Genomic DNA, 19,859 nt, shown 5'->3' with positions numbered 1-19,859 from the left:
GTCGTTAGGCGAGGAATCCAATATTCACTACGAATAATTCGCAACATTAGTTGATTTTGTCCATGAATGGACCTTATGTGAACGTTATTTACTAGCAAATGAGTAAATTTGCAGGCCGTCCTTGGGTCTTTTGTAGCTATCAATGACAGCTTCAATAACATCGCGTTTTACTGTTCGTCTTCGACACAATTTGAATGAAATATAAATGCTTATATGTCCAGAGTCCGCTGGACCGGTTATTGTCCTGTTCTTCACGACATCGATGTGTTGCAAGTTTTCAAAATTTTTATCTTTGAAGATACGGCAGGCTCAATATCTCTTGATGACTTGTGATATTAACTATAGTAGATATAGCCGACGTCGGTACCATCTTCTGGTTTTTGTATATGGAGTCATTAATACTGATTTCATCTTTCATCAAACGTAATCAAAATTGTACCGGTAATTATTGTTACGGTTCCTTCTGGGTTTTTTATAGTGGCTCTGTTGTCGTTTATTATCATGACGCCATCATCCACAATCTCCAATGGTTCAAGATGACTTTGTCTTGTGCTGCAGTGTGCTATAGTACCCGAATGAAGCTGTTGAACACAAGTTGGTTGAGAATATTCTTGACAAAATGATGAAGTTAGCGTTGAGGTACAGTTTCCTATTGCAATTATACGATTTCCACAATTAGCGAGATGTAGTATTGTGCCATTATGTTGGACGGGGTGCATAATTATTTTCTTACATACTAATTTGGGCTTGGGATATTTAATAAGAAAATGCAACATTTCATTATACAGTAGGACCTTAATTAGTGATACTTCTAGCAAGTTTGTTACAGTTGTATTTGTTGAACTTATTTGTAATAATTCATTTACATCATCGGAAACTAATAGCGTAGGATTAATTACATCTGCTTTTACAAGAGTGATTGATAGCATTAATTTTTCTATTTCCGCAATTGTAATTCTGTTTCGAGCAAGTAGTATTTCGTATAAATACCCTGTATGAATTTGTTCAGTTTTAGCATTTTCAATAATTTTGTTGACAATATCTGTTAACTTATTTATCTGATCCTGTGTTTTAGAGTTGATTGAAACCTGTTTGTTAATTGAATTCATAAGTTCCTTCTGTCGAAATTTCTGTTCCTCAAAGTCGTCAAAATCGGGAGTTCCCGCTATTTTTTTTTAGTGCTGTTTCCAAGATGTTACTATTTCTCGCGTGTCTGTGGTGAACATACAATGATTGTAGGAGGGAGCGTATTCGCTTAATATCAGACTCGAGTATTTTCACCATATGCGAGGAGGGGAAATGTTCCATAAGTTTTTCGGTTTCGTCCGCAATTTCCAAATATATTGTCAGATTTGATGTATGTCGTTAGTAGTCAAAGTCCTGCCAAATTATAACATCCCCATCTTCAATCGGTATGTAGTCGGAGCCAGAATAGTCAATTAATTTTGTGGTAAGGGGTCTGATAAGCAACATTATCAAAGTCCTAAAATTTGTTTAAAAGAGTTGTTAATTATAATCGGATTATACAAATTTTGAATTTTCTTATGTTGTCCTTGTGGACCACCCTCCCTCTAATAAGAACCCTAGTTCCTAGATCGGCTTCTATTGTTTCTTCAGAGTATAACGGGGTCAATTTGTTTCCTAGCCTTTTGTTGTTTTTCACTAGTATGGACTCACCAACTTCAAATGTTCTATTTTGCCTGGAGGCATTGTTTCTATTTAGTACGGTCTGTTGAGCTTTTGAAATTTTTTCTTTAATTTCCTCCCTTAATTCGGATGAGGAGAATTGGAAAATATCTATCGGTCGTTTGTTGGTTATTGAGTGAATAGTCCGATTATATTTTATGGTTGCTAGTAAAATAAGCTGAACTGTGCTTTCCATTTTCTTTTCTAATTTGAGGCATCTAACTATTTCAGAAAGTGTGCTATGAAAGCGCTCGACTTGTCCATTTGATGTGCTATGAAGGGGAGCAGCGTTTTTAACTTTAACATTAAATTGATCCCGTAACAGGGACATAATAATCTCAGATTTTAGTGAAGCTTCGTTGTCATAGTAAATATTTTCCATGTGTGGAAAAAGATTCTTTAGTTGTATAATCGGGCCTTTTAAATCTATTATTGTACGAGATGGAATATGTTGAACAACCGCAAACTTTGAAATTTTATCGATGCATGTTAGAAAAACTTTTTTATCCGTTGAAAATACATCGATATGAAGCATTTCGCCTACGTAAGATGGTGTTGGGGTTACCCCAAGCTCATGTTTCATAGGGTGACTGTCGTATTTAGTCCTCGAACAGATTTTACAATTTGCAGCAATTTCATTTGCCAACTTTGCCATTTTTGGAAAATAATAATCAGAAAGTATCTGCTTAACATTTTCCTGAGCTGCCCTATGGGCACGGTTATGTTCGATGGCAATAATTTCCCTATGTTCATTTTTATCAAAAATGTTCTGGACAAAATTTTTGCAGTGCCAAAATTTAGTAGCGGGAAAGTATCTAACCAATTCATGCTGAATACAGGCTAAAGTTGGCAGATCGCAATGTATTGCATTTACAACATTTGGATTGATCACTGATTTTACTTCGTTTAGCAATGTTTCCCTGCTTGTGAAGTCAATCATATGTCGAGTCTTCTCAGTAAAGACAATAAAATTTCTTTTAAGTAAGAAATTTGCCTCCCGGAGGACAATTTGGTTCCTAAAACAATTGACCGGTTTTTCTGTAGACACAATGGTATAGGTCAAAGATATTTCGCTGTGTACCGTTGCGAGATCTGAGTGATTATCCTCTTCCAAAGTATTCAAAGATTGAGGCTCTTTCATGGTCAGTTGTTCCTTCATGTTCATGGGTTGGTAGACCGAGCTATTTGTTTATTTACGCATTAAAGTATTACAATACAAATATATATATATATATATATATATATATATATATATATATATACATATATATATATATATATATATATATATATATATATTGACCGGTTTTTCTGTAGACACAATGGTATAGGTCAAAGATATTTCGCTGTGTACCGTTGCGAGATCTGAGTGATTATCCTCTTCCAAAGTATTCAAAGATTGAGGCTCTTTCATGGTCAGTTGTTCCTTCATGTTCATGGGTTGGTAGACCGAGCTATTTGTTTATTTACGCATTAAAGTATTACAATACAAATATATATATATATATATATATATATATATATATATATATATATATATATATACATATATATATATATATATATATATATATATATATATATATATATATATATATATATATATATATATATATATATATATATATATATATATATATATATATATATATATATATATATATATATATATATATATATATATATATATATATACAAATTATTTACATATTGACGGTATAAATAAATTTGTCAGTACCAAAACAAGTGGATAATAAGAGTTGTTCCTAATCAAATCCACACGTGTTGAAATCCAGTAATGTGGCGCTTCTACAACAAAGCCCACCATTGGACTTCAGGCAAGCTTATTTGTAACATCAACTAGTAAAACCTTCGCTGAAACCATACTTGCCAACAAAGCTCAGTAACCCAGTCGGCGAAGGGGCACAACTAGTGAGCAGCAATCACAGCAACGCTGGTTCAAATCCCGCCATCGAGTCGAAATACTTTATTTCTCAAATTTAAAATTGCAACAAGTTTCATAAGTATCATACAACGAGAAATTCAATTCTTCCACATATGCAAACGTTTTAATAATTAAAATTCTGTCTTTAAACCCTACAGCAAAACACACCAATACATTTATCCTTCAGAAACCTCCCAAAAACTTAGCTTTTATATGCCCATATCTGTTTATCGATTACAGATACGGTCTACAAATTTGGAATGCCTATCGGAATTTGAAACACGAATATATTTGTCAAATTACATTGAAATCGGTTCAGATATGGATATAGCACCATATATATTTTCGATCGATTTCGTTTATTTGGTGAACCAAACACGATTCCGATGAAATTTGGAATGTATGACGGGATTTTGATCAAAAACTAAATTTGTAAAATTATATTGAAATCGGTTCAGATCTGGATATAGCTTCCATATAAATTTTCGGGCAATTTTACATATTTGATGCCCCAACGCGATATGTAAGTCAGATTCCAATGAAATACAGAGAGAGAGAAACGGAATCTGGTACCAAAAAAAAATTTGCCGAATTAGATTGAAATCGGTTGAGGTTTAGGTGTAGCTCCAATTTATTTATTTATTATATCTCGGCCGATTTCATTGAAATGTTATATTGAAATCGGTTGAGGTTTAGGTGTAGGTCCAATTTATTTATTTATTATATCTCGGCCGATTTCATGTATGCTATGCACCAAACACACACACACACATATATATATATATATATATATATATATATATATATATATATATATATATATATATATATATATATATATATATATATATATATATATGTGTGTGTGTGTGTGTGTTTGGTGCATAACATACATGAAATCGGCCGAGATATAATAAATAAATAAATTGGACCTACACCTAAACCTCAACCGATTTCAATATAATTCGGCAAATTTTTTTGAAGTTGAGTGGCATTTCTGTTGTAATTAAAGAATTCGAGGTAGCAACACATTTCCCCGTTTGTTATGTTGGCTTAATAACATTGCAATAGCGTTGTGGATCAATGCTGCTTAATAAAGTCATATCCCAGTCTCAAATGACAAAATTTATTTTTAGACCAAATTCCGTCACACCTTCCATATTTCATTGAAATTGGTGCGTCAAATGCGTAAAAAAAAAAGTGAAATCGGCGAGAATATATACATGAGAGCTAAATACGAATCTTAAGCGATTCCCAATTAATTTGTCAAATTTATTATTGTAACCAAATTCCACCACACATTCTGAGTTTCATTGGAATCGGTCATATATATATATATATATATATATATATATATATATATATATATATATATATATATATATATATATATATATATATATATATATATATATATATATATATATATATATATATATATATATATATATATATATATATATATATATATATATATATATGTGTGTGTGTGTGTTTGGTGCATAACATACATGAAATCGGCCGAGATATAATAAATAAATAAATTGGAGCTACACCTAAACCTCAACCGATTTCAATCTAATTCGGCAAATTTTTTTTTGGTACCAGATTCCGTTTCTCTCTCTCTGTATTTCATTGGAATCTGACTTACATATCGCGTTGGGGCATCAAATATGTAAAATTGCCCGAAAATTTATATGGAAGCTATATCCAGATCTGAACCGATTTCAATATAATTTTACAAATTTAGTTTTTGATCAAAATCCCGTCATACATTCCAAATTTCATCGGAATCGTGTTTGGTTCACCAAATAAACGAAATCGATCGAAAATATATATGGTGCTATATCCATATCTGAACCGATTTCAATGTAATTTGACAAATATATTCGTGTTTCAAATTCCGATAGGCATTCCAAATTTGTAGACCGTATCTGTAATCGATAAATAGATATGGGCATATAAAAGCTAAGTTTTTGGGAGGTACCTCCGATTCTGATCCTATATCTGCAGTTCCAAGTGGAATTTCAAAAATTATTATGGCCTATGTTACTTCCAGGCGATGTTGTAGTATACTTGGAAAATTTCGGAAAAATCGGTTCGGCGTTTTTCGAGTCTATAAATTACAAACAAACAAACATACAAACATTTTTCTCTTTTATAGATAAACTAGCTGAACCCGGTGCGCTACCCCTTTTGATTTTATATGCATTCAAAATTTTATTTACGAATATATGTTGGTTTAAAAAAAAATCAAATTTAAAAATTTAAAATAAAAATTATTGCACTACTTTAATGAGTAAATAACCAAAACCATTAGAAAAGCAGTAACATGACATACATACACGAAGGGTTTGTCCTTCGGATTTATTTATTTCATTGCAAATACCAAGAGTGCAGTAAACTGCAATCTTTTGAAGTTGAGTGGCATTTCTATTGCAATTAGTGAATTCGAGATAGCAACATACTTCGCCGTAATAAACGTATTTCAAATTAATTGTTGTGTTGTTTTTTAGTGTTAGCCTAAGGCGTTGTGTTCTTATTAAAATAATATCCCAATCTGATCCGATTTAAATATAATTTAAAAAAAAAATACTTTTACACCAAATTCCGCCACACCTTTCATGTTTCATTGAAATTGGTGTGTCAAATATGTGAAATCGGCCGAGAATATATATATGGGATCTATATCCAAATCTTAACTAATTTCCATTTAATTTGTCAGATTTATTATTGTAACCAAATTCCCCCACACACTCTGAATTTCATTGGTATCGGTCATATATATCATGTTTGGTGCATATCATGTATGAAATCGGCCGAAATATATATGTTAGCTATACCCAAACCTCAACTGATTTCAATATAATTTGGCAATTTTTCTGGTGCCAGATTTTGTCTCTCTCGCTTTGGGTGCATCAAATATGTGAAATCGGCTGAGTATATATATATGGCAGCTATAATCAAATCTCGGCTTATTTAAATATAATTTGTCGAATTTATTTTTGTACCAAATTTAGCCACTCATGCCGAATTTCATTGGAATCGGAAATACGTATCGTGTTTTGTGCATCAAATACGTGAAATCGGTCGAAAATATATGGGAGCTATATCAAAATCTGAACCGATTTCAATATAATTTGACAGATTTATTTTCGGATCAAATCCAGTCACACATTCCAAATTTCATTGGAATCGAACATTCATATTGTGTTTGAGGCATCAAATGAACGAAATCGGTCGAAAATATATATGGGAGCTATATCCAAATCTGAACCGATTACAATATAATTTGGCAAACTTATTTTTGTTCCAAAAAATTTTGGAAAATACATTTTTTTCTACAGAAAGCACTAGCTTAATACAAAAGTACAAAACGGAAATTATCTTATAGAAACTATCAAAGAATTGATTTTGGTATACTGACAAAATCCTTAATCCATTCGTGTTATCCTTATTTTTAATCCATATTTCATTTGCAAATATTTTAAGGCTTCTTTATTAATTTTTTGTTTTACTCACTCTTTTGTTTTTATATTTTATTAAGGATTATTAGGTTGATCCTTTGTAACGTGGTTTTCTCGTCGGCTGAGGTAAGCTCAGCTGTACCCAGGGTCGCCATAAGGACCCACTAAACCTTATGAAATAATAAGAGTAGATTTCTCCCTTTCCTGGGGGTAAATATCGGATGTTTTATTGATCTTTAATTCTAGATTACAATCTACTCGGGTTGAAATACGATAAGATAAGTATTGAATATAGGATGGCATATGGACTTCGGATATGTTCGTGACTCCAAGGTGATGTTGCTTAATTGGTGATCGGGGATTCGTGAACAATCGGGAGTGATGATGTCGGGTGTACGCAATGAGTACTCGGGTGGTTGATATGAGTGTGGCTAGTCGACGATCGGATACTCGGGGATGACCGTCGGAGGTTGATTGTGAAGAAGATAGGGAATTACGATGTTGCGTTCGGGTGACGCTTGCGTTGACGATTTGAAGGTAATCGGGAACTTGTGGTCGTCGGTCGTCGACGATCAGATTATTACGATGATTGCGTTCGGCCGATGCGGTCTGTTGACGATTTGAAGGTAATCGGGAACTTGGGTTCGTTGACGATTTGAAGGTAATCGGGAACTTGTGGTCGTCGGTTGTCGACGATCAGGAATTATGATGATTGTGTTCGGGTGATGCGGTCTGTTGACGATTTGACGGTAATCGGGAACTTGTGTTCGTTGACGATTTGAAGGTAATCGGGAACTTGTGTTCGTTGACGATTTGAAGGTAATCGGGAACTTGGGTTCGTTGACGATTTGAAGGTAATCGGGAACTTGTGGTCGCCGGTTGTCGATGATCAGGAATTACGATGTTGGTGTTCGGTTGATGAGGGTTGTTGACGATTAGAGGGTAATCGGGAACAGCTGTCCAGGTCTTCGTGAGCGGATTGACATTCGTACTGGTTGGGCAGCTCGTTGAGGGTAGATTCGGCAACCGATGCGTTCGTGTAGATGGTTCGGGGCTCGTTCGTGTTCGATAGCTCGTTGAGGGTAGATTCGGCAACCGATGCGTTCGTGTAGATGGTTCGGGGCTCGTTCGTGTTCGACAGCTCGTTGAGGGTAGATTCGGCAACCGATGCGTTACGCTGTGTAGATGGATCGTGGCTCGTTCGGCAGCTCGGGTTTCTGTTATTCGGGTCGGCTACAGGAGCGAGGTAACTAGCCTAGCTACGATTCTCTAACTACGTCTACTCCACTACCAACGTTTGACTATAATACGGAACAGCGAGCCAAAACTCCTGTGGAACAGCGAACCGAAGCTCCTGTGGAACAGCGAACCGAAGTTCCTGTGGAACAGCGAGCCGAAGCTCCTGTGGAACAGCGAGCCGAAGCTCCTGTGGAACAGCGAACCGAAGTTCCTGTGGAACAGCGAGCCGAAGCTCCTGTGGAACAGCGAGCCGAAACTCCTGTGGAACAGCGAACCGAAGTTCCTGTGGAACAGCGAGCCGAAACTCCTGTGGAACAGCGAACCGAAGTTCCTGTGGAACAGCGAGCCGAAGCTCCTGTGGAACAGCGAGCCGAAACTCCTGTGGAACAGCGAACCGAAGTTCCTGTGGAACAGCGAGCCGAAGCTCCTGTGGAACAGCGAGCCGAAACTCCTGTGGAACAGCGAACCGAAGTTCCTGTGGAACAGCGAGCCGAAGCTCCTGTGGAACAGCGAGCCGAAACTCCTGTGTAAATGAATTACCAGCCACTCAAATTAATGAGAGCCAGTCTTGGAAAAAGTATTCCCGACTAACGCTTTTATTAGTCGGAGGAGGCCGATGATCTTTAGAAAAATCACTAGCTACCCTTTGGCAAGCTCCTGCAGTAGCGAGCCTCCCTTTATCGCACCTCAAACCGAACACTATATGTGACCGGTTCTACCAAGTCATTGCGAATTTTTAGCCTTACGCTGTGAGCAACACACCACCGAAAACTACTTTGTTCACCACGCGCCCAATGAATGCTGCGTTTGTTGGCTCGTGCTGTTGTCGCCTTGTTGACTGCGTATGACCGAGTCGTGTGTGTATGGTGGCGGTGGTTGGTTGGTGCAGTTAGCGTCGCACTTGCAGTGGCCGCTGTAGTTGTTCTCATTGTGTAATAGGTGCGTTTGTTTGTTCGTATAAATGTACGTGATGAAATCAGCACGTTACACCTTCACTTATAATAACATTGTTTCTTCGCTGTACTTTGATCCTCGAGGCCTCGATAAATGCTTGTATTGCGTGTTTCTGAAGGATAAATGTATTGGTGTGTTTTGCTGTAGGGTTTAAAGACAGAATTTTAATTATTAAAACGTTTGCATATGTGAAAGAATTGAATTTTTCGTTGTATGATACTTATGAAACTTGTTGCAATTTTAAATTTGAGAAATAAAGTATTTCGACTCGATAGCGGGATTTGAACCAGCGTTGCTGTGATTGCTGCACACTAGTTGTGCCCCTTCGCCGACTGGGTTACTGAGCTTTGTTGGTAAGTATGGTTTCAGCGAAGGTTTTACTAGTTGATGTTACAAATAAGCTTGCCTGCAGTCCAATGGTGGGCTTTGTTGTAGAAGCGCCACATGTACTGGATTTCAACACGTGTGGATTTGATTAGGAACAACTCTTATTATCCACTTGTTTTGGTACTGACAAATTTATTTATACCGTCAATATGTAAATAATTTGTACCAACACTGTAATGGTATTTGTCATTGACGCAAAATTGTGTATACGTAGTTTCTTCTAATCCGCGATGTAGATAGCAAAGCCAACTTAGATTCTGGGATGGAATTTTTCACAAAAGTATTTTTAGCCAAAGGAGGGGAATCTTTGCTTGACTTTGTAGTAAAAAAAGAATTGGTCCAAAAAAAAAAAAAAAAAAAAAAAACGGATGTCCTCAAACCTCTATCTACTCTTTGAGGGCTTATAAGAACCACTTAAACTTTTTATGTAATGTGAACAAGTTTTTTTTTTTAGAATAAACACTTGTTTACTAAACTGTTGCAGTAATGTAAAAAGACCGACGGAGATTTAAACAAGTGCTATGGTAGCGATTTAGTTTGATTCCACCACCTAGAACGAATTTGGGTTGATCGTTGCATTTTTTTATTCATTTTGACGAAAAATGGATGGCTATGATCTTGACCATGTACTAGGTCAAGGTCATAGCCATCCAATCTATAAAATGTTTTATCTATGTTCGGAAGATATACATTTGTCATGAGGTCTAAAAATTGTAATTTGTAGTTCGATACTCGGTAGTTTGGTACTCGGTAGTTAGATAATCTTAGTCATATTTACCCACGAAACTGTTTCAAACTTGGCATTTACGAAGATTTGGTAGATGACAATCCTTAAAGTATAAAATTGTTTATTGAGGTTCCCGTTGTCCCGTTAATGTGTTTATACCCTCCACCATTCTATGGAGGGAGTAATTGGTACTACAACCTATCCCTAAGAATGCAGGTCCACGCTTCGTATAGCTCTCATATAACGGTACCTCCCGATATTCGGTATTTTGATGATATTAGCGACATTATTCGCCGGAATTGTTTCAAATTTCGTATTTAATACTACAACATATGACAAAAAACTGCTTTTGCAGTTCCATGTCTTCGTCTAGACCCCGAACAAAGTTAGAACGTTTAAGTTTTTGAATTTTTTCAAATTTCTTCAAATTGGTGGAGACCTATCGAACTTTGCTGTTCTGTTACTTGTTTAACTTGTTATATTTAATATGTTTGCGCCTAGATTACATCGGTGTATTTGTTCCTATCTGTTGTTATTTACATTATATTATTCTTTGTTTTAACGTTTGTGGCTTTTCCTTCCTTCCTTTCCTTTTAATACTTCTTATCAGTTCTTAGTTTTAATTTTCATTTTTTAGGCAGCTACAGTAAATGACTGCACCATTTTTAAATTACCGTTTCCATAGTTATTTTAATTTAAAAACAAGTAAAAAACATTAAGTTCGGCCGTGCCAAACTTAAAATACCCTCCACCTTAGGGTAATGGAAACATTAGAACCAATTATGACCCACAAATACCAATTTTTAGACATATTTGTGGAAAAATGTGACAAAAATCATCAAACTACCGATCATCGGGAGGTACCGTTATATAGGGCTATACAAAAACGTGGACCTATATATACAACGTTTCGCCAACGGAGCCAGAACCTATTATGACCAACTAATTCCAACCATTAAATACCGAATATCGAGAGATACTGTTATATGGGGGCTATACCAAAGCGTGGACCTATACATGCGATATTTCGCCGCCGGAGCTAGAACCCACTATGACCAACAAATACTAGTTTTTAGACAAATCCATGAAAAAATGCGGCAAAAACCATTAAAATACCGAATATTCGGGAGGTTCCGTTATATGGGGGCTATACCAAAACGTGGACCTATACATGCAATTTGTCACCACCGCAGCTAGAACCCACTATGACCAACAAATATCAATTTCTAGACAAAGCCATGAAAAAATGCGGAAAAAATCATCAAAATACCGAATATCGGAAGGTACCGTTATATGGGGTCTATACCAAAACCAAAACCGATATATGTAATTTTCAATACCAACCATCCTAGACATACAAATTATTCTGCTAAATTTTGACTACGTCAAATGATGTGGCCTGTTTCGTGATTTCAAGAAGCAGACAGACGGACATCGCTAAATCGACACTGCATCGCAAAGGATGGTCAAGGCAACAATTTGATTTTGTTCTAGGCCATAATTTACCACAAAACCGAGTAATATCGGTATATTTATCGGAATATGGTTATAATTTATGGCCGGATGTCCTTTACGTTATATGTTCCAAGAAACTTACCATCAAGGTCTTCTAATTCATAATACACATTACCAGCTTTTTTCTTAATTTTTGCGGGAAGGAAATTTGGGGCCACCTTAGCATTGAAAAATGAATTGAATTGACCTATTGAATAGTGTTCGTGTTCGCAAATTGTATTGGTCTCTGTTAATGTTGTACGCTTACATTATATACTTTTGTGATTCTTTCCGAATCAATTGCAATTGATCTTGTCTTTTAAGAATATCATTGGGTTCATCCAACATATTTATGTTTTTAAGCAAGGAATAGGTATCAGCGTGGGTGATCATATTGAAACCAAATATGACAAAATAGGGTGAACATTGAATAGACTTGTGCATGGAGTTTCTCAATGCACAGGTAATGTAAGATAGATTTTCATCCCACAGTCTTTGGTCGTTTTTTTGGTAGGCTCGAATACTGGCTATAATTGACCTGTTAAAGCGTCCTGACATGTTACCTTGCGGCGCATAGTGCGGTATAAACGTGGCTCATGCCGAATTTAGCCAAAAAGCTTATAAACTCATTAGATTTAAATTGGCTTCCGTTATCGCTAACGATCAGTTCCGGCACGCCGAAGGCATGAAAAATATGCTTTAGTTAAAAGTCTTGAATGGGTGCGGATGTGAATTTTTTAAAAGGAAAAGCCAGTGATACTTAGGTGGTCCAATACGATAAAAATACCAGTGTATCCATTTTTGACCTGGGATATGGCCCTAAAATGTCCACATATAACCGCTGGAGAGGTCGAATAGATTGAATTAGATTACCCATAGGGGCTTAAGGACGTAGTTTGGATGTTTGGTGGTCCTGCAAGTTTCGCAATTGCCCATGTATTCTCCAGTGTAGTGGTATGTGCGAATATACACAAATTTTTCCAAAACTTTTAAGTTTGGATATTTTGTGGGATTATTCAGGATTCTTTCCTTTTAATTTTGATAATCAAGGTTATCCAAACAGGGAGATGATAAGTCTATTTCTGTTTCTATGTCTTAAAACGCAGAAATTTCTCCGACATGAATCCTTGATAAAGCATCAGCCACAATGTGTTCTTTACCCTTACGATGGCTTATTGAAAACTTATAGGATTGTAACTTAAAAACCAAACGGCCAACCTACCCGATAAGTCGGATGGTTTCATGAGCCATAAGAGTGAATAATGGTCAGTAACGATCTCGAAATTTTGTAACTCAAAATAACATCTAAATTTCTTAATAGCCTCGATGGCAGCTAGATACTTCCGCTCCGTCGCGCTATAATTGCGCTAAGCGGTGTTCAATGTCTTTGACATAAATGCAATTGGTTTTTCATGTCCCTGTTCATCTATTTGAACCAACACTGCCCCAATGTCGTAATCCGACGCAAAACAATGCAAATAAAACTTTTTACAAAAGTCCGGATTAGACAATACAGGCGCAATGGTTAAAAGAGTCTTAATTTTTTTAAAAGATTTTTGTGCGTCGGAAGTTTATTTGAATTTGAGCGTTTTTGACAAAGTTTCTGAGAAAGGGAAAGTTACCGATAAAAGTTTTCTATAAATCTTCGATACCAACCGACACAAGCAGAGTTCAAACATAAAGTCCCAAAAGGCATCAAACCTATTAGGGTATGACGAGGGAATTTAATCTAGGATACTCTCACCTGAGATGAGAAACACCAGGTTAAAGCCGCACATACAAATTAACGAAGAATTGTCGTATAAAAGGAAGTCACTTTTGCAATTAAATTGAAATGGTTTATATAACATTCATTTAGAATACATTGTTACCTGTGATATTTAGTTTAGCGCAATCAGCTGAGAGTTCAATCAGTTTGAAAGGTATAGAATTATGAATAATGTTATATAATCTGGGAGGATCAGTTATTTTAAATGACAAAATATCACGCTGCAGAGAGACACGAAATTTAAAGATGTTTAAATCTTCATCAGTTATACCACTTAGGTTTTATATAGCTAGAATAGAAGTATCAGGGTGAAGTCTAGATACCAAAACTGGTTTACGCCGTACTACAAAAATAAGATTGTTAGAAGTGGAGGGATCAACGCCGTTACAACAGTTCAAGATGCCAAAATTTCTCACAAATGAAATTAGATGTATGTCTTATTAATTATACCAAGCCATTATTGGGGTATAATATATTTACAAGCCGGAAGAGATACGAGTAAAACAAACTTATATATATATATATATATATATATATATATATATATATATATATATATATATATATATATATATATATATATATATATATATATATATATATATATATATATATATATATATATATATATGGGTTCGTTGACGATTTGAAGGTAATCGGGAACTTGTGGTCGTCGGTTGTCGACGATCAGGAATTATGATGATTGTGTTCGGGTGATGCGGTCTGTTGACGATTTGACGGTAATCGGGAACTTGTGTTCGTTGACGATTTGAAGGTAATCGGGAACTTGTGTTCGTTGACGATTTGAAGGTAATCGGGAACTTGGGTTCGTTGACGATTTGAAGGTAATCGGGAACTTGTGGTCGCCGGTTGTCGATGATCAGGAATTACGATGTTGGCGTTCGGTTGATGAGGGTTGTTGACGATTAGAGGGTAATCGGGAACAGCTGTCCAGGTCTTCGTGAGCGGATTGACATTCGTACTGGTTGGGCAGCTCGTTGAGGGTAGATTCGGCAACCGATGCGTTCGTGTAGATGGTTCGGGGCTCGTTCGTGTTCGACAGCTCGTTGAGGGTAGATTCGGCAACCGATGCGTTACGCTGTGTAGATGGATCGTGGCTCGTTCGGCAGCTCGGGTTTCTGTTATTCGGGTCGGCTACAGGAGCGAGGTAACTAGCCTAGCTACGATTCTCTAACTACGTCTACTCCACTACCAACGTTTGACTATAATACGGAACAGCGAGCCAAAACTCCTGTGGAACAGCGAACCGAAGCTCCTGTGGAACAGCGAACCGAAGTTCCTGTGGAACAGCGAGCCGAAGCTACTGTGGAACAGCGAGCCGAAACTCCTGTGGAACAGCGAACCGAAGTTCCTGTGGAACAGCGAACCGAAGTTCCTGTGGAACAGCGAGCCGAAGCTCCTGTGGAACAGCGAGCCGAAACTCCTGTGGAACAGCGAACCGAAGTTCCTGTGGAACAGCGAGCCGAAGCTCCTGTGGAACAGCGAGCCGAAACTCCTGTGTAAATGAATTACCAGCCACTCAAATTAATGAGAGCCAGTCTTGGAAAAAGTATTCCCGACTAACGCTTTTATTAGTCGGAGGAGGCCGATGATCTTTAGAAAAATCACTAGCTACCCTTTGGCAAGCTCCTGCAGTAGCGAGCCTCCCTTTATCGCACCTCAAACCGAACACTATATGTGACCGGTTCTACCAAGTCATTGCGAATTTTTAGCCTTACGCTGTGAGCAACACACCACCGAAAACTACTTTGTTCACCACGCGCCCAATGAATGCTGCGTTTGTTGGCTCGTGCTGTTGTCGCCTTGTTGACTGCGTATGACCGAGTCGTGTGTGTATGGTGGCGGTGGTTGGTTGGTGCAGTTAGCGTCGCACTTGCAGTGGCCGCTGTAGTTGTTCTCATTGTGTAATAGGTGCGTTTGTTTGTTCGTATAAATGTACGTGATGAAATCAGCACGTTACACCTTCACTTATAATAACATTGTTTCTTCGCTGTACTTTGATCCTCGAGGCCTCGATAAATGCTTGTATTGCGTGTTTCTGAAGGATAAATGTATTGGTGTGTTTTGCTGTAGGGTTTAAAGACAGAATTTTAATTATTAAAACGTTTGCATATGTGAAAGAATTGAATTTTTCGTTGTATGATACTTATGAAACTTGTTGCAATTTTAAATTTGAGAAATAAAGTATTTCGACTCGATGGCGGGATTTGAACCAGCGTTGCTGTGATTGCTGCACACTAGTTGTGCCCCTTCGCCGACTGGGTTACTGAGCTTTGTTGGTAAGTATGGTTTCAGCGAAGGTTTTACTAGTTGATGTTACAAATAAGCTTGCCTGCAGTCCAATGGTGGGCTTTGTTGTAGAAGCGCCACATGTACTGGATTTCAACACGTGTGGATTTGATTAGGAACAACTCTTATTATCCACTTGTTTTGGTACTGACAAATTTATTTATACCGTCAATATGTAAATAATTTGTACCAACACTGTAATGGTATTTGTCATTGACGGCAAAATTGTGTATACGTAGTTTCTTCTAATCCGCGATGTAGATAGCAAAGCCAACTTAGATTCTGGGATGGAATTTTTCACAAAAGTATTTTTAGCCAAAGGAGGGGAATCTTTGCTTGACTTTGTAGTAAAAAAAGAATTGGTCCAAAAAAAAAAAAAAAAAAAAAAAAAAACGGATGTCCTCAAACCTCTATCTACTCTTTGAGGGCTTATAAGAACCACTTAAACTTTTTATGTAATGTGAACAAGTTTTTTTTTTAGAATAAACACTTGTTTACTAAACTGTTGCAGTAATGTAAAAAGACCGACGGAGATTTAAACAAGTGCTATGGTAGCGATTTAGTTTGATTCCACCACCTAGAACGAATTTGGGTTGATCGTTGCATTTTTTTTATTCATTTTGACGAAAAATGGATGGCTATGATCTTGACCATGTACTAGGTCAAGGTCATAGCCATCCAATCTATAAAATGTTTTATCTATGTTCGGAAGATATACATTTGTCATGAGGTCTAAAAATTGTAATTTGTAGTTCGATACTCGGTAGTTTGGTACTCGGTAGTTAGATAATCTTAGTCATATTTACCCACGAAACTGTTTCAAACTTGGCATTTACGAAGATTTGGTAGATGACAATCCTTAAAGTATAAAATTGTTTATTGAGGTTCCCGTTGTCCCGTTAATGTGTTTATACCCTCCACCATTCTATGGAGGGAGTAATTGGTACTACAACCTATCCCTAAGAATGCAGGTCCACGCTTCGTATAGCTCTCATATAACGGTACCTCCCGATATTCGGTATTTTGATGATATTAGCGACATTATTCGCCAGAATTGTTTCAAATTTCGTATTTAATACTACAGCATATGACAAAAAAACTACTTTTGCAGTTCCATGTCTTCGTCTAGACCCCGAACAAAGTTAGAACGTTTAAGTTTTTGAATTTTTTCAAATTTCTTCAAATTGGTGGAGACCTATCGAACTTTGCTGTTCTGTTACTTGTTTAACTTGTTATATTTAATATGTTTGCGCCTAGGTTACATCGGTGTATTTGTTCCTATCTGTTGTTATTTACATTATATTATTCTTTGTTTTAACGTTTGTGGCTTTTCCTTCCTTCCTTTCCTTTTAATACTTCTTATCAGTTCTTAGTTTTAATTTTCATTTTTAGGCAGCTACAGTAAATGACTGCACCATTTTTAAATTACCGTTTCCATAGTTATTTTAATTTAAAAACAAGTAAAAAACATTAAGTTCGGCCGTGCCAAACTTAAAATACCCTCCACCTTAGGGTAATGGAAGCATTAGAACCAATTATGACCCACAAATACCAATTTTTAGACATATTTGTGGAAAAATGTGACAAAAATCATCAAACTACCGATCATCGGGAGGTACCGTTATATAGGGCTATACAAAAACGTGGACCTATATATACAACGTTTCGCCAACGGAGCCAGAACCTATTATGACCAACTAATTCCAACCATTAAATACCGAATATCAAGAGATACTGTTATATGGGGGCTATACCAAAGCGTGGACCTATACATGCGATATTTCGCCGCCGGAGCTAGAACCCACTATGACCAACAAATACTAGTTTTTAGACAAATCCATGAAAAAATGCGGCAAAAACCATTAAAATACCGAATATTCGGGAGGTTCCGTTATATGGGGGCTATACCAAAACGTGGACCTATACATGCAATTTGTCGCCACCGCAGCTAGAACCCACTATGACCAACAAATATCAATTTCTAGACAAAGCCATGAAAAAATGCGGAAACAATCATCAAAATACCGAATATCGGAAGGTACCGTTATATGGGGTCTATACCAAAACCAAAACCGATATATGTAATTTTCAATACCAACCATCCTAGACATACAAATTATTCTGCTAAATTTTGACTACGTCAAATGATGTGGCCTGTTTCGTGATTTCAAGAAGCAGACAGACGGACATCGCTAAATCGACACTGCATCGCAAAGGATGGTCAAGGCAACAATTTGATTTTGTTCTAGGCCATAATTTACCACAAAACCGAGTAATATCGGTATATTTATCGGAATATGGTTATAATTTATGGCCGGATGTCCTTTACGTTATATGTTCCAAGAAACTTACCATCAAGGTCTTCTAATTCATAATACACATTACCAGCTTTTTTCTTAATTTTTGCGGGAAGGAAATTTGGGGCCACCTTAGCATTGAAAAATGAATTGAATTGACCTATTGAATAGTGTTCGTGTTCGCAAATTGTATTGGTCTCTGTTAATGTTGTACGCTTACATTATATACTTTTGTGATTCTTTCCGAATCAATTGCAATTGATCTTGTCTTTTAAGAATATCATTGGGTTCATCCAACATATTTATGTTTTTAAGCAAGGAATAGGTATCAGCGTGGGTGATCATATTGAAACCAAATATGACAAAATAGGGTGAACATTGAATAGACTGGTGCATGGAGTTTCTCAATGCACAGGTAATGTAAGATAGATTTTCATCCCACAGTCTTTGGTCGTTTTTTTGGTAGGCTCGAATACTGGCTATAATTGACCTGTTAAAGCGTCCTGACATGTTACCTTGCGGCGCATAGTGCGGTATAAACGTGGCTCATGCCGAATTTAGCCAAAAAGCTTATAAACTCATTAGATTTAAATTGGCTTCCGTTATCGCTAACGATCAGTTCCGGCACGCCGAAGGCATGAAAAATATGCTTTAGTTAAAAGTCTTGAATGGGTGCGGATGTGAATTTTTTAAAAGGAAAAGCCAGTGATACTTAGGTGGTCCAATACGATAAAAATACCAGTGTATCCATTTTTGACCTGGGATATGGCCCTAAAATGTCCACATATAACCGCTGGAGAGGTCGAATAGATTGAATTAGATTACCCATAGGGGCTTAAGGACGTAGTTTGGATGTTTGGTGGTCCTGCAAGTTTCGCAATTGCCCATGTATTCTCCAGTGTAGTGGTATGTGCGAATATACACAAATTTTTCCAAAACTTTTAAGTTTGGATATTTTGTGGGATTATTCAGGATTCTTTCCTTTTAATTTTGATAATCAAGGTTATCCAAACAGGGAGATGATAAGTCTATTTCTGTTTCTATGTCTTAAAACGCAGAAATTTCTCCGACATGAATCCTTGATAAAGCATCAGCCACAATGTGTTCTTTACCCTTACGATGGCTTATTGAAAACTTATAGGATTGTAACTTAAAAACCAAACGGCCAACCTACCCGATAAGTCGGATGGTTTCATGAGCCATAAGAGTGAATAATGGTCAGTAACGATCTCGAAATTTTGTAACTCAAAATAACATCTAAATTTCTTAATAGCCTCGATGGCAGCTAGATACTTCCGCTCCGTCGCGCTATAATTGCGCTAAGCGGTGTTCAATTTCTTTGACATAAATGCAATTGGTTTTTCATGTCCCTGTTCATCTATTTGAACCAACACTGCCCCAATGTCGTAATCCGACGCAAAACAATGCAAATAAAACTTTTTACAAAAGTCCGGATTAGACAATACAGGCGCAATGGTTAAAAGAGTCTTAATTTTTTTAAAAGATTTTTGTGCGTCGGAAGTTTATTTGAATTTGAGCGTTTTTGACAAAGTTTCTGAGAAAGGGAAAGTTACCGATAAAAGTT

Source organism: Musca domestica, unplaced genomic scaffold (genome assembly GCF_030504385.1).
Source record: "Musca domestica strain aabys unplaced genomic scaffold, Musca_domestica.polishedcontigs.V.1.1 5, whole genome shotgun sequence".
Classification (NCBI taxonomy): Eukaryota; Metazoa; Arthropoda; class Insecta; order Diptera; family Muscidae; genus Musca; species Musca domestica.
The sequence above is the reverse complement of the archived record's forward strand: the minus strand, read 5'-3'. Positions refer to the sequence as shown.